Genomic DNA, 14098 nt, shown 5'->3' with positions numbered 1-14098 from the left:
GGATATTTTCATACATATGTTTTTTCCAAAAAAATGGATTTTCCGCTAAATATGTTCTGTTTAGAATTTACACCATTGTAATTATTGATTTGTAATTTGCATGAATTTTCAACTAATTGTGTGTATTATTCACCGAACAGTAGTCAGGTACTGCAGAACGATGTATATTCCGTTTGACCATTCCAACATGTCTGCCATATAACCAGTTTTTGCCAGTCCTACCTTGTTGTTGACTATGAGCCTACAGCACAGCAAAACTTTATTTATACTCGGTGTCTTTGTGTGTGGGGTTGCACGTGAACAAGGCTTTCTTTGCTGAAACGCGTTGTGCATTAAACTGCATTATCAACTATTTTGACCCTCCCTTGCCTTCTTGTCCGAGAGCGCATGCAATTCACTTCTGTGAGAGACTCCAGTTACATATATATATATATATATAATAGAAACACCTCCATTTTAACTGCTTTTCCTTTGGAAAACTATCTCATTAACTCCAGCCTTCTCGTGACTACTATAGCTCTTTCACTTCAAAATGCTTAGAGTATGGATTGTGGGCCACAGCTATATCTATTGGGCTAAAGAGGCTGCAAAAAAGAGAGGTATTGACAGGGACTTGGGTTTGCCAAATGTGCAGAGTACTTGGACAGAGAGGGTTAACATTTCTTCAGTTGCTGGCTTTGGTAAAATCCATTGTGGATTCCCAAGCTCCTCACCTTATGATTGTGGCTGTGGTGGCAACAACCTAGGCACATTGACTGGGATAGGGCTGGAAATCCTAATGAAAGAAACCTTTGCAGAACTGATGTTGCTTTTCCCTCACACTGTCTTAATGTACTCTAATATATGCCAAAGTCAGGAATGGAAATGGTCAAATCAATTCTGTCAACAGATTGACAAAGCCAGGAAGCATGTTAATAAAACTTTTTCGGCAGTCCTCAGAGACCATCGCATGGGCTGTATCCATAACAACAATCTGCAGTTTGAAATTCTAGGAATTTATTGAAAGGATGGAGTGCATCTTACAGAGAAAGGCAATAGGGTGTTTCTAAGTAATCTGAAACTCTGTATCCGGTCTTATGTGTAGCAGCCATATACACACAACCAACACAACAGCTCTTTTCAGAGCCACCCTAGTAACCAAAATATTGTGAAGTTTTTTTTAAAGGGTTTATTTTTTCTTTCGTTTTTTGAAATCTTTGCGACAATGTCGTGATCCCCGCAGACATGTTGTGAAAACGGAAAACAAAAGCAAACATTCAATGGCCACCAACACACCCAAAAACTAATATGTAAAAAATCCATTCTGAACATTGCCCTACACACATTACTATAAACATGCTTATTTTAAAGTGTGTTTAAGCTCATATTTTTATGCTAAGTTTCTTTAAAAATCATCTTTCAGACCTATTTCCCGTTTTCGCGGTTATTCAGGATGTCGCAATGGTTTCGGTAACCGTGACGATCACACCTTTCCCACAAAGTGAAAACACATATATGCACACACATTACAGTATTCTAACCACCAGAGGGTTATTACTGTACACTTCAAACTCATGTTTTTCTACTATATTTCTAGAACAACTATCTCTAAAACCTATTTTCCATTTTCACGGTGAGGCCGGAGATTGCAACCACTTTGGGCATCGCGATCCCTGCATGTACGCCGCAAAAGCAGAAAGCAAAAAGCAAAAAGCAGGAATTCAATAGCCACCACCACATAAAAAGTTATAACTATATAATCAATTCTAACCATCACAGAAGATAACTCACTATATAAACAACTCTAAAAACATTTATCAATATCTCTATAACAATGCATAGTAATGATTCATTGATATATTAAAAAAGTATTTTTACCAATATTCGTGACGACGTTGATAGTCGTGATGTCTCCTTGAGGGTACACGGGGGCCGCGTTGGCGGTCGCAAATATTGCACGCAATTCAAAAAATCTATTTTGGACATATAACTTCTGTTACTAACACCTCCATTTCTCAACCATGGGATCAGAGTATCGCCACCCTGACCACTTATGTGGGCTTTCACACAGATTTTCAGCCCCGGGAACCATTCCCGATAGATAAAATGGCAGCTACAACTTTCTATTCAGGTTACGGCTAGCCAATCAGAGCATTCCCATTGGCAGTGCATTCGCTATTAATCATGAAACCATCGCGAAATATGCACGGTCAGGGATATCACTATTATTTTAATCCTGAATTTTGCAAAAACTACCAAAACGGATTTACACCAAATAAGCAAAAGGCACTTCCTGGAACCGACATCTACCTCCCTACCAAATTTGGTGTAAGTCCATGAAGTGGTTCGGGCTGTAGAGGTGGCTAAAAGTTCCTATGGGAATTAATATTAAAACCACACCCTTATTTCGTGCCCCAAATTCTCGGTCCCCACTGCATGGATCACCTCCAAACGTTCCCAATTAATAGTACCCACCTTGACACTTTTTTGGCAAAATTTCATGCAGATTGGTCAAACGACGCCAAAGTAACAGCCAAGTCAAAAAAAGCTTTTCCTATGGAAACTAGGTCCTAACTCATCTCTGCAATTCTTCACCGCAATGCTAGAGGTTCAGCTCAAGTCTGATGGAAATGCATTCAAATTCTTTCCTGAAGCTGTAGTGTTAGTAGAGTTCTCTCTCAAGTCAGTTTGAAGTGCTTGAAATGTCAATCAGAAACTTCAGCTGTGTGGCCTCAACCTAGAATCTTACATATATACTACTCTACTACTCTAATGACTTGCACTCATTTTTGATAGGATAAATAAATACATTTAAGCAGGTTTATAGTGTGCGGTCAACAGTGCAACTTATAATAAATGTCTTTATTTTTAAGGAACAAGTTGATGACACCATACTATACATATGGACTTCTAGTCACTAGGAGGTACAAGTGTTTAAAAAGTTCATTTCTAGGAGTACTTTTTTACAGTGTATGTATAAATGTGCAGGGAAAACATTTAGTTACTCGAAGTGAAAACATCCAATGGTTGGAGTGGGCTGGTCCATTGATCTATACTTTGAGTTGCAATGGGAACTGAGGGACATTTGAACAGCTCAGTGGCAGAAGAGTGTTTACTGAAAGCTCCTACATAAGTATGTATTTTTGTATGCTTTTTTTAAAACAAGAGGTTGGCATGACAGCTAAAGCTTTCTTTAGGCTAGTCCTAAAAATGGAGCACAATTAGTTGGAACAGGACTTTCGCTGATAGATGAGGTATGTCAAAATCTATTTTAAATGTATGTGTTTTCGTGTAAGAGAATGCTTATGTGGGAGAGAGTATGTGTATATGTGAGCATGCATGTCTATTTATAAGTGTAAGCATGTATGTTTGAGAAAACGTGGGTGAGAATTAGTGACAGGTAGTGAGTGAAATGAGTGAGATTGAGTGCCAGTAAGTGAGTATGAGTGAGTCATAAAGTTAGAGTAGGAATGGTTGGCAATGAGTGAGCATGAATAAGAATAAATATGACGGAATGTTAGCAAGTGTGAGTGGTACTGAGTGTCAGTGTGGGTAACTGAGTGACAAAAGTCAAAGTGGGTGAGAAATATATGAGAATGATTGAATAAGAGTAAAAGTGGATGCCAGTGAGTAAGTATGAGTGAGAGAGAGTTAGAGTGAATGTGTGAATGAATGACTGAGAATGACTGGCAATGTGTGAATCAGAGTGACTGAGAATAAGTGTTTGACCTGGCATTTTTTGGTGTGGTTTCCTCTGTCTTTTCTTGCTTCTGGCCTTCTGTTTTTGATTGTGGGCTAGACTTCTTTATTGCTGGTTTTAGGACTCTCGGCACTTTACCACTGCTGACCAGTGCTAAAGTGCATATGCCCTGAGTCTGAAATGTAATGGCATGTGGTTTCTCCATGATTGGCATATTTTATCTATTAGTAAGTCCCTTGTACAATGCACTACATGTGCCCAGGTCCTGTAAACCAAAAGCTACTAATGTGCCTGCAGCACTGTTTGTGCCAACCACATTAGTAGCCCTCCAAACCTGTCTCACTGCAGAGGCTGTAGGTGCAGTGTTTAACTAACATGTCGACCTGGCAAGTACACGTACTTGCCGGGGCCAACTGTCCCTTTAACTACATGTAAGGCACCCCTAAAGTAGACCTGAGGTAGCCCCAAGGGCCTGGTGGGACATGCGTTTTTAAGTTTTACATGTCCTGGTAGTGAAAAGCCTCTAAATTCACCTTTTACCACAGCAAGGCCTATCTATCCCAAAGGTTAGTATTGGAGCTGCTCTATAGCTAAGCTTTCCTGTTTTCAGTTTCTATTTTTGGTAAATTCTGGTGTTTTTTCCCAGTGTTTTCAAGTGATTTCAATACTTTAAAAAAACAGTGGTTATCCGGGGTAATGCATTTTCTCGCCATTAAAAACCACAGAAACAGTGGGGTCGATTAGGATGGCGGATGGACAAAGTCCGTCCGCCATCCTGTCTGGGGCAGGGACCGACCGCCACAAGGGCGGAGGTACCGTGCCCCGAAATAGGATGCACCCGCCACAGTGGCGGATACATCCCGCATTTTTAACATTGCGGCCGACCATCCTAATATGGCTGGCGGTGTCTGATAGACACCGCCACCATATTAGACCTTTCCGCCGCGGTCGCAAGGCGACCGTGGCGGAAAAGCGGCGGACGGTCTTCCCCTCCGCCACGGTCCCCACGCCATTGTAATATGGCGGGGGGAAAATAGGTGGCGGATGGATCGCCACCGCCTGCATGGTGGTGGCGATCCGTCCGCCATCCTAATTGACCCCAGTGTTTTACTGGTGTTTATGGAACATTTTGCTTTTATTATTGCTTGCTTTCTGCACTGATAGCACATTCTATATAGACTGTGTAAGTATAGTGTATATGAGGTCCAAATAGATTTTTGCAAATTAAACTTATTGTAGAACACCATACAATACCTCTTCAGTGAGTCTTTGCTCATGTGTGCTCACTCTTTCCGTCCCATGTAAACTTCTGTGAAAAGGCCCTCTCAACATTGACACTTGAGATGGGCAATGCCAAAACAGCCAGTACTCAATTTGTTAACTCTGGCCACTGATATAGGTTTCCATGCCAATACTGGTTCACTTGAATATTGCGATTCTCAGGGCAGGTTCTGCAACATTTGCACTGATCTGGGTGCTTATGCCCTCAGAGTTATTACAGAGGTTAAAACTTAAGCAGCATTTTTGAAACTACGGAGGAAATTCCCCTTTACGGAAGGGATCTAGAGCAGAGTACCACAGTGAGGTTTCATTAAATTCAAATGCCATTGGTGGTAAAGAGACATTTCCATGCATCATTACAAGCCATTTCTCATACATTGTAAAATAAGAGTTCCTGAATTGCTCTTCTACATTGCTTTGCTTACCAAGTAAGTGGCAAGCACGCTAACATGGAACATGTTGCAGTGCCAAAGTCACTAAAGGTGTCGACCAGCCTACTCTCAAGGAGATGTTTCACATCTACACCAATTATGGTGAACACATGGCAGACAAGGGTGTTTTCAGACTCTAGTTTTTTTTATTATGTTCCCTACAGCAGTTATATATTCCTGTAAATATCTAAGAATGCAGTAGAGTGTACTTTTTTTCAAATCACTATTAATATGTGACCAAAGATCCTCACATTTCTTGTTTTTGGCATCATCACTCAGCCAAAATTCTGTAAATGGTTGCCACATGAATAATATAGCATTCTTAGTCCCTTAGACTGAGAACCATCAGCTAAGGGACACAGTTGGGTTGACTTTTTCTTTGATGCCACACAAAGCACAAAATGATAAATATATGCGTTTTAGTTCCTGTGCATAAGAAAACAGTGCACCAGAATGGACTAAAAGGTCTATAGCATTCCTAATTAACTCTGAAGATTGCAAAGATACAGGAAAGCACAGCTCAGGTATCAATGTTGACAGGTCATCCCACAACTTTTCATATAGGTAGCCAGGGGCGTAACACAGGCCCCTGCAGCCCCCGCGGTGCGGGGTGCCCCAAGCTCCAGGGGGCCCCCTCGGCACTGCACTCTGGCAAGAGAGCTCCTGATTGATCCTGGAGGGGGCAGTTTACGTACCGTGCAGGGAGGCCCCCTCAATTTTTGTTACACCAGTGTACGTAGCTGAATCACTGCAAATACAAACAGTATCACTCAAATCTTTGTTGAACTTGGAAAGAACCTTTTTTGCAAAGCATTCTAAGTGACACTGCGTTCCATGTTTTCCAAAAGTCTGGTGTCATGTTTTAACCACTATCCCAGATGCGTGGTGATAGTGCTCTTTTCACATATACTTGTCACTATACCTTGCATTGAATTTTTTAAAGCCTGAGGTGTCGCCTGCTATCAATACTGACTCACTAGAAACTGGGGGCAGATGGTCTGAGTGTTTTTACCCATTCTCTGTGGGTAAATATGATGACACATTTTAGGAAAGATTCTTATGAAACCAGCCATTTTACCTATCATTGAAAGAATCAAACGCAGCCAAAATATCAAAAATGATTTTGATATTTCCTGATTCTTTAAATTTTATAAAATAATTAAACAAGTCCTTAAACATGCTTCTAAACCCTGCATCTTTAGTCCAAAGACCACAAAACTGAAAACAACAAAAGGAAGAAGAAACAATATTTTAGTGGCATCCCTAAACAACAAAACTCAAGCAGAATAATGTTAGCCCAGACTTTCTTACTGCTAGCCTGTATGACAAAGTTACATTGTATTGGCCCCTTCAGGAAGAAATAAAATGACTCTTTCACTCTCTTTTTCCTTTCTTTGAATGGCATTTACTTTGTGGTTGTGCACTTGTTTTTTCAGTGTTTATATGTTTCTCTCTGGGGAGGTGGATTTCTCTTTCAGTGGGGTTTTATCAGTTATTATAGCTTTAAACCTAAAACCGCCGGGATGTGGGCTAAATGGCTGTGTACCATTTTCTTTAACAGCGATATAGTGCCTGATACTGTAAGAGGAAGCCAGGTCACCTGACCATGTAGATTGTTGATAATTCTGCAATAAAAAATAAAAAAAAAAAAAAAAAAAATTAAACCTAAAACCGGACAGCCTACCTATAGCATTTTCAAAGGGTATCTTCGAATTGAGAGCTGATAGAAAATTGGAGTTTGGTGTCTGTGGACTCACAATTTAAAAACACAACTTTTATTTTATTTAACTTTATTTAGAAAGTTTTGTATAGCGCGAACGGGATCCTCGAGGGTATCAGATCGCTTTCCATGGAAAGAACACGATTAGCAATTGGTCTGATCAACAGGCAAACATATGCGTGAGCGCCGAACATATTGTCAATTAAAAATAGAACTGGACTGGAATAAAGCCAGTACTAGGAAGGACAGTCTACTTAAGAGTTTGATATCTGTATCTTTTCAATGTCATTGATATATTGACTTAGGGTAAAAACTTAGTCAGTAGATAGGATTTGGCTTCTCTTTTGAAGGCGGAGGTAGAGAAAATTAGGCGAAGGTCAGGTGGTAAAGAGTTCCATATCTTGGGTGCGATAGCCGAGAATGCTCTAGCCCCAGTTTTCTTTTTGTGGGTTTGTTGGGGTTTCAGAAGCAAGGTGAGTGCACTTCTTGAGGATCTGCTGCCCCCTGATTTTTCTAGCTTTTGGGCCAGGTAACGGGGGTGTTGAAGTGTAATGCTTTGTGCGCCATGCAAGCAATTTTCAGTTGGATTCTTGCTTCGTATGGTAGCCAGTTTAAGGTTTTAAGGGGTGGTGAGATGTGTGCATTTCTTTTAGTTCCGATGACAAGTCTTGCTGCTGCATTGAGGGAGGCACTTAGTGGGAAAAGTGTGTATCTAGGTAGGCTACATAGTGTGGCACTACCATAATCCAGTCTGGGTAATACTAGGGCTTGGACTGCTTGTTTTAGATCTTCATGAGGTAGGTATGGTTTAAGTTTCTGCAGAATGCTCGGTTGGTAGTTTGCTCCTTTGGTGGCTGCACTAATGTGATCCTGCATATTTAGGTGTTTGTCTAATGTAATACCCAGGGATCTGGCAGAGTTTAAGATGTGGGGCCAGCATTTGAGGGCTGTAAGATGATTCAGCCACAGATCAATCTTGGGGTTTGTATTTGGCGGAGAGATGAGAAGAAATTCAGTTTTATCAGCGTTGAGTTTAAGGTGGTTAACCATGAGCCAGAGGTATGTTTTTGTAGGATGGAATTGAGGGATATAATGTCATCTGGAGAGGCGATGTTTAAATATAGCTGAGTGTCATCCGCGTACATATGGTAGTGGATGTTAGAGGAATTTAGGATGTTTGCTCGTGGTTCCAGGTATACGTTAAAGAGAATGGGGGAGAGAGAGGATCCTTGAGGACCACCAAGAGTTATCGCGTGGGACTTAGAGAGAGATTGATTCATTTTGACTCTGGAGGATCCGTTTTGGAGGAAAGAAGAGAACCATTCTAATATGACCCCTGATAAGCCCATTCTTTGTTCCAGTAGTTTCAGTCGGTTGTCGTATTTGACGGTGCCAAAGGCAGCAGATAAATCAAGCAGTATTAGAAAGCATGATTTGTTATGATCCAGCATTTTTAGTATGTCATCTACAATATGAATAAGGGCAGATTCTGTGCTGTGATCTTGACGGAAGCCTGATTGAAGTTGATCGAGTAGTTGAAAGTTTTCTATGTGATTGCAGAGTTGGTTCTGTACACATTTTTCTAGGAGCTTTGCCAGCGTAGGGATGTTGGCGATGAGTTGGAAGTTGTTAGGGTCAGAGTAGTCTGCCATAGGTATTTTTAGAATCGGTGTTTCTTGACCAATTATTAGGCAGTCTGGGATAGTGCCTTGGCATAGTGAGGCATTTACAATCTTTGACCATAGTGGGGGAATATAGGTTTTGATCTCTTTGAATATGCTGGGAGGTAGAGGGTCCATGAAGTGGTTAGATGGGTTTAAAGAAGAAAGAATGTTGCACATTTCCTGTTCACTGATTGGGGAGAAGGTGCTCCAAGTGGCATTGTTTTTGGAGGGGGGCCAGGGTGGTTCTTTCCCTTCCGTAGATTGGCAGTTGTACGAAAGGCTGACTGGGGCAGTCGGTTGTAGTTCCTTTGCTAGTTGAAGTTCGTTCTCTATCTTTGTTGTTTTATCCTTGATGAAGGTGGCCAGTTCTTCGCAATTTGGCTGGGTCTGGGTCCGGAGTCCCAAGGGTTTGATGTGTTGCGTGACTGCTGTTTGACTATTTTGAATTGTTTTTTGGGCCTATTTCTGACCTGGTAGAGTTAAGTTCTGATAAAAATAGCTTTTGCTTGTCTTATTCTTCAATTGTATGTGTTCCTCATTGATCTTAAGCGTTTTAACGATTCTACGGATGGGGGGTATTTCCATGCTCTTTTTGCTGTTCTTAGATTTTGTCTTTCTGTGTTCAAGTTGTCATTGAACCATGGCTTTGAGTTTTTATTTGAAATACTTTTCTGTTGTAGGGGTGCAATGGAGTCCATGACTTCCTGCATAGAAGTATTGTACTAGTCTGTGAGGTCATTGACATCCTCCATGTTGGTTTGTGGGATCAAGGTGTTGCAGCATAGAATAGTTAGTCCATTGTGGTTTATATTACTGAGATTCCTTTTCCAATGTTTGATTTTCTTTGGTTGACCATTCTTTGGGATCTCCTTTAAGTTGATTAGGAAGGTGATGCGATAATGGTCTGTCCAATCACATGGGGTAATAGACTCTAAGGAGATAGTGTCCGACTTAGAGATGATAAGGTCCAAAGTCTCTCCCTTGTTATGTGTAGGTCTGTCGCAAATTTGGGACATCTCATGGCTTAATAGGAAGGATTTTAAGCTATTCACTGAGGGGTCATTTAGGTAATTCCAGTCCAGATTAAAATCACTCAGGAAGATCTGAGGTCCTTGAAGATTATCGTTAATTGTGAAGATTTCCATGATTTGTTTGATGAGCACCAGGTTATCACCTGTAGGGTGATATAAGGCATGTAAATTACAAATGGATTTGCTGTTGCAAGAGATATTGATGCTAAGATATTCACATGATGTTACAGCTATTGTTTCCAATTGGCGTAATGATAGAGTATTGTAGTAGATGCATGCTATTCCACCACCTATTTTCTCTGGTCTGTCTAGTCTCTAGATCTCTGGTTTGTCTAGTGTCTAGATCTTGTGACTAGGTGGAACTAGTAGACCTATGATGGGATGAGATGAGTTGTTTAACCATGTTTCCGTGAGGATAACTATATTGAAATTATGTGCGAGAATGAGGTCATAGATATCTTCTGCCTGTTTATGTGCTGATCTGCAGTTGAGGAGTATGTACTTTAACTGTTTATTATTGTGATGAGAGGCCATTTTTGATAAAGTGATTCACTTAAGGTTGTTCTTGTTTATTTCTCTGTGATTGTGAATTGGTTCTCTGAATGGGTTCGCTTGGATGGATTGGATTTGATTTTGATCCGCTTTCTCGTATTTATTCCAGACTTATAATACAGGAGGAGTTCATGGATCTCATTGTTTGATAGATCTTGATTTGATCTCTTTGGTCCGGGAGCATCGTTGGGGGAAGGTGTAGTTTGCGATCCCAGGTTGGCTGTGTGAGTGGCCTGGAGTGGGGTGATGTCTGTATGGGTGTCATTTATGGTTATCTTGGAGCTTTTTGAGCTGCGAGAGGGCCAAAGATTAGCTGTGATGGAAGTAAGTCTCTGAATATCCTCTTTAAGGTGTTTTAGGCTACGATCAATTTCATTGAGTCGCATTACCCAGTACTCCACTTTATGGGTAGCGGTAGGTTGCGTCAAGAGGTCCGATAATGGTGTGTTGTAGTCAGGGGTGCCCAGTTGAGAGAAGGAGTCATTGTTAGCTGAGCATTTTTGTTGTGTATATGTGTGAGGCTGATTATACGAGATGAGAGGAAGCGTAGTACTGGAAAAGGTAGGGGAACTAGATGAAGTTGGTTTTTATTTGCAGGTCTGAAAATGCCACTTTAAAAAAGTGGCATTTTCTTACTTTAACCATTCGGTGCCTCTGTCTTTCCCTAGAATACACGTCTGGGTTGTATGACAATTGGACTGTGTAAAGACACTCTAGACAGTCACACATAAAGGGAGTTGAGGTGTGCCCTGCATATCCCGGAGGCCCATCACCTGGCTGATGGGTCTTCCTGAGCTAGACTGGTGGGAGACGTTGACACTTCCACCTGAGTGGGGCTGTGCAAGTCTTCACACAAATAAGTGCATACCCCCATGCAGTGTGTCTGTAGCCAGGGCCAGGAAGGGCATGGTCTTGTGCACTACAAAGACTTTTTTCTGGAGTCTACCTATATCCTAGGCCAGAATAGGCACCTCTAACACAATAATATTATAAACAGAAACACTTCTGGACTGAGTAGATTCTGCCAGGAAGAAGAGCTGTTGGACTGTCAGGAGGGATTGCCATTTTGCTGCTTGCTTTGCTGTATTGGCCTGCTGTCTGCTGCATGCTTCCTGGGAGTGAGATGACTGGACGTTACTCTCTGCATCCTGCTTCCAAAGGTTTTTCAAGGGCTTGAGTTGAGCTTGTCTCCTGTTGGAAGTCTCAGAGCCCTCAAGGACTTCACCTGCATCTTGCTACCAGCACCTGGGCTCCTCTGCTGTGAGCCCTGATCTGCCATGTGGTGCCATACGCAGTCCTGGACCCTTGGAGGTGATTCTGGTGTTGCAATTAAGAAATCAACCATCTATTCCAAGCATCACTTTGGAACCAGTGCATCCCTGCAAAATTGCTTCATCCTGCCCGGAGCCTTAGTCTGCGCCCACTGAGTGCGCAACGCAGTGACCGTGACTTACAATGCAAGCTCCGATGGTGCAGCAGTATCACCGCTGCGTGAATCTCGAGCACTGCTTCACCGATGTCTGAGATGCCCTGCTCCAACTCCAATGCAACGCCGGCATCCCAGCAACATTGATGCATCATCAACACCGTATTGCCTTCAGGACCAGAGGTCTCGCACCTGCAACCGACGCAACTGAACTTGTGGATTTGTCTCGGTCAAGGGCAACCAAATAGCATCAGTTGGAGCTATTGTTTTCTAGACGCTATAACTACATTTAATATTGAAGGATTTATATTTTGACTTGTGTATGTTGGATTATTATCTCACCTTGTCTTGTTTTACACAGATAAATATTGGCTAGTTTTCTAAACTGGTGTGGAGTACTTTTGTGGTGTTTTCGCTGTTTTACTGTGGTTGTGCGCACACGAGTTTGGCGGTGCGATGCCACGCCCACCCTACATCCGCATCCCCAAAGCTGTGGTTGGGCTGCCCGCCAAATTAGAAGTTTCCTCCTGTCTGGCGGGATTTATATTGACGTTCCCACGGCGGTGCCTCTAAAAATGGGCACCGCAATGGGAACGCCAAAAACAGTTCCTGCACGGCATGGACTGTTGATTCCATGCAGTGCAGGAACTGGTGTGCATGCACACAGGGGGGAACATGTTGTGCCCCTTGTATGCATTCACATGGTGTGGGCAACCAGGGGGCCTGTGTCCTCTCTGCCATTATTTTCATGGAGGAGAAATCGCCATGAAAGCGTGATTGAGAGGGAACTTGTAATATGCTTGGCAGGACCGCGGCAGTTCCGCCAAGCTTATTACTGCCTCTACACCGCTGCACCACTGCCAGGAAACGTTGGCTCCCATATTGGTACGACTGCCCTAATTTTAATAGGGTGGCCTGGAGACAGGGTGGAAAGCACTGCCAACTATAGACCCCCTTTCTAATAATAAGTGAAACTGAGAGAGAGTGAGGTTGTGAATGAGTGGTAGAGTGACTGCAAGTGAGTGAGAATGAATGCAAAAGAATGAATTGAGGGAATGTTAGCAAGTGTGAATGAGGTTGAGTGTGAATGATAATGCGTGAGAGTGCAGGAGAATAACTGAATGAGAAATAGTGAGCCAAAGTGAGTGGCAATACGAGAGAATGAGTGAGAGTAAGAGTGAGTGATGAGAAAGTATGAACGAGTGAGAGCAAGAATGAACGAGTCAAGCTGAGGGAGAATGAGTGAATGAGAAAGTATGAGTGAGCAAGACTGATCCAGGTCAGGTTTCATTGGCTTATCACAACTTGAAAGGACTTGAACATTTAATGAGTGTCCTTTCAGAGCCTACGGCATTGTAGCAAATGTATGTGAAAACTGTGCCTCAAAATGCCCTATTTGACACCAGGTTTTTTAAATCTCTTGGGGGACAACCCCTGAGCTCACCTAGAAGAGACCTGATTCACTCACATTGCTCACTAGCTACAATACAGGGCAAGATTCTATCCCAGCACTTTCAAAGATCATGTCAGCACCTAAATATGGGTGGTATAGAAACAAGACATGTGTCCGTGTTGTGCTATTATAGTAATTATGCAGTTATTATGTAACTTTAGCAACGCCCTTAAGTGTAATGCCATGTGACATGGCTTCCTGAGAAGAGTCAGAGTCAAGGTCGGATGATGTCACTTCCTGTGTTGTCATTAGAGTCAAATGGTAGATGATATCACTTCAACCACCCCAGCCATTTTGGCGAATCAACGTCCATGGTTTACAAAGATTCAGTTTCTTACACACATTTACTTTAATTCACCGACATCTTTTCTTTCTTAACATGTTGTGCTTTCGTGTTCAGTAGGATTCACATTTTCTGGAAAAAATGTACAATGTGTTTACAGAACAGTTACAGTGCGACAGACAGTTCATCACAAGGCAAGCTTCACTGAGTGCAATATTGAACGTGTTTTAAGGTCAGTCAGAGTGCAGTCTGTTACAACGCAGTGTTTACTGAAATCTGCAGAATAATTTAAGGGTGTGGACCGGTAGAGTGACCCAGGGGGGATGTTACCAATGGTGAGAAAACAAACTGAGAAAAAGATTGAGTGCCGTGCCCTTGAGAATGTGCCTCAAGGCAGAAGAAAAAGTGTGGATATCTAATGCATGATGTACAGTGAATTAAACCACATATTCTCTATGGATTTCAGTGAGGGGAGGGGAAGCCGAGAAACTAGTTTGCACTAGTTTACTGGCTTTAGAAATTATTTGTATGCAGTAAAAGGCTTAGGATTACCAGGATCCCTGACTTTTGTAGCAGAG

This window comes from Lissotriton helveticus, chromosome 9 (genome assembly GCF_964261635.1).
Source record: "Lissotriton helveticus chromosome 9, aLisHel1.1, whole genome shotgun sequence".
Classification (NCBI taxonomy): domain Eukaryota; kingdom Metazoa; phylum Chordata; class Amphibia; order Caudata; family Salamandridae; genus Lissotriton; species Lissotriton helveticus.
This window is presented reverse-complemented; position numbering follows the sequence as displayed.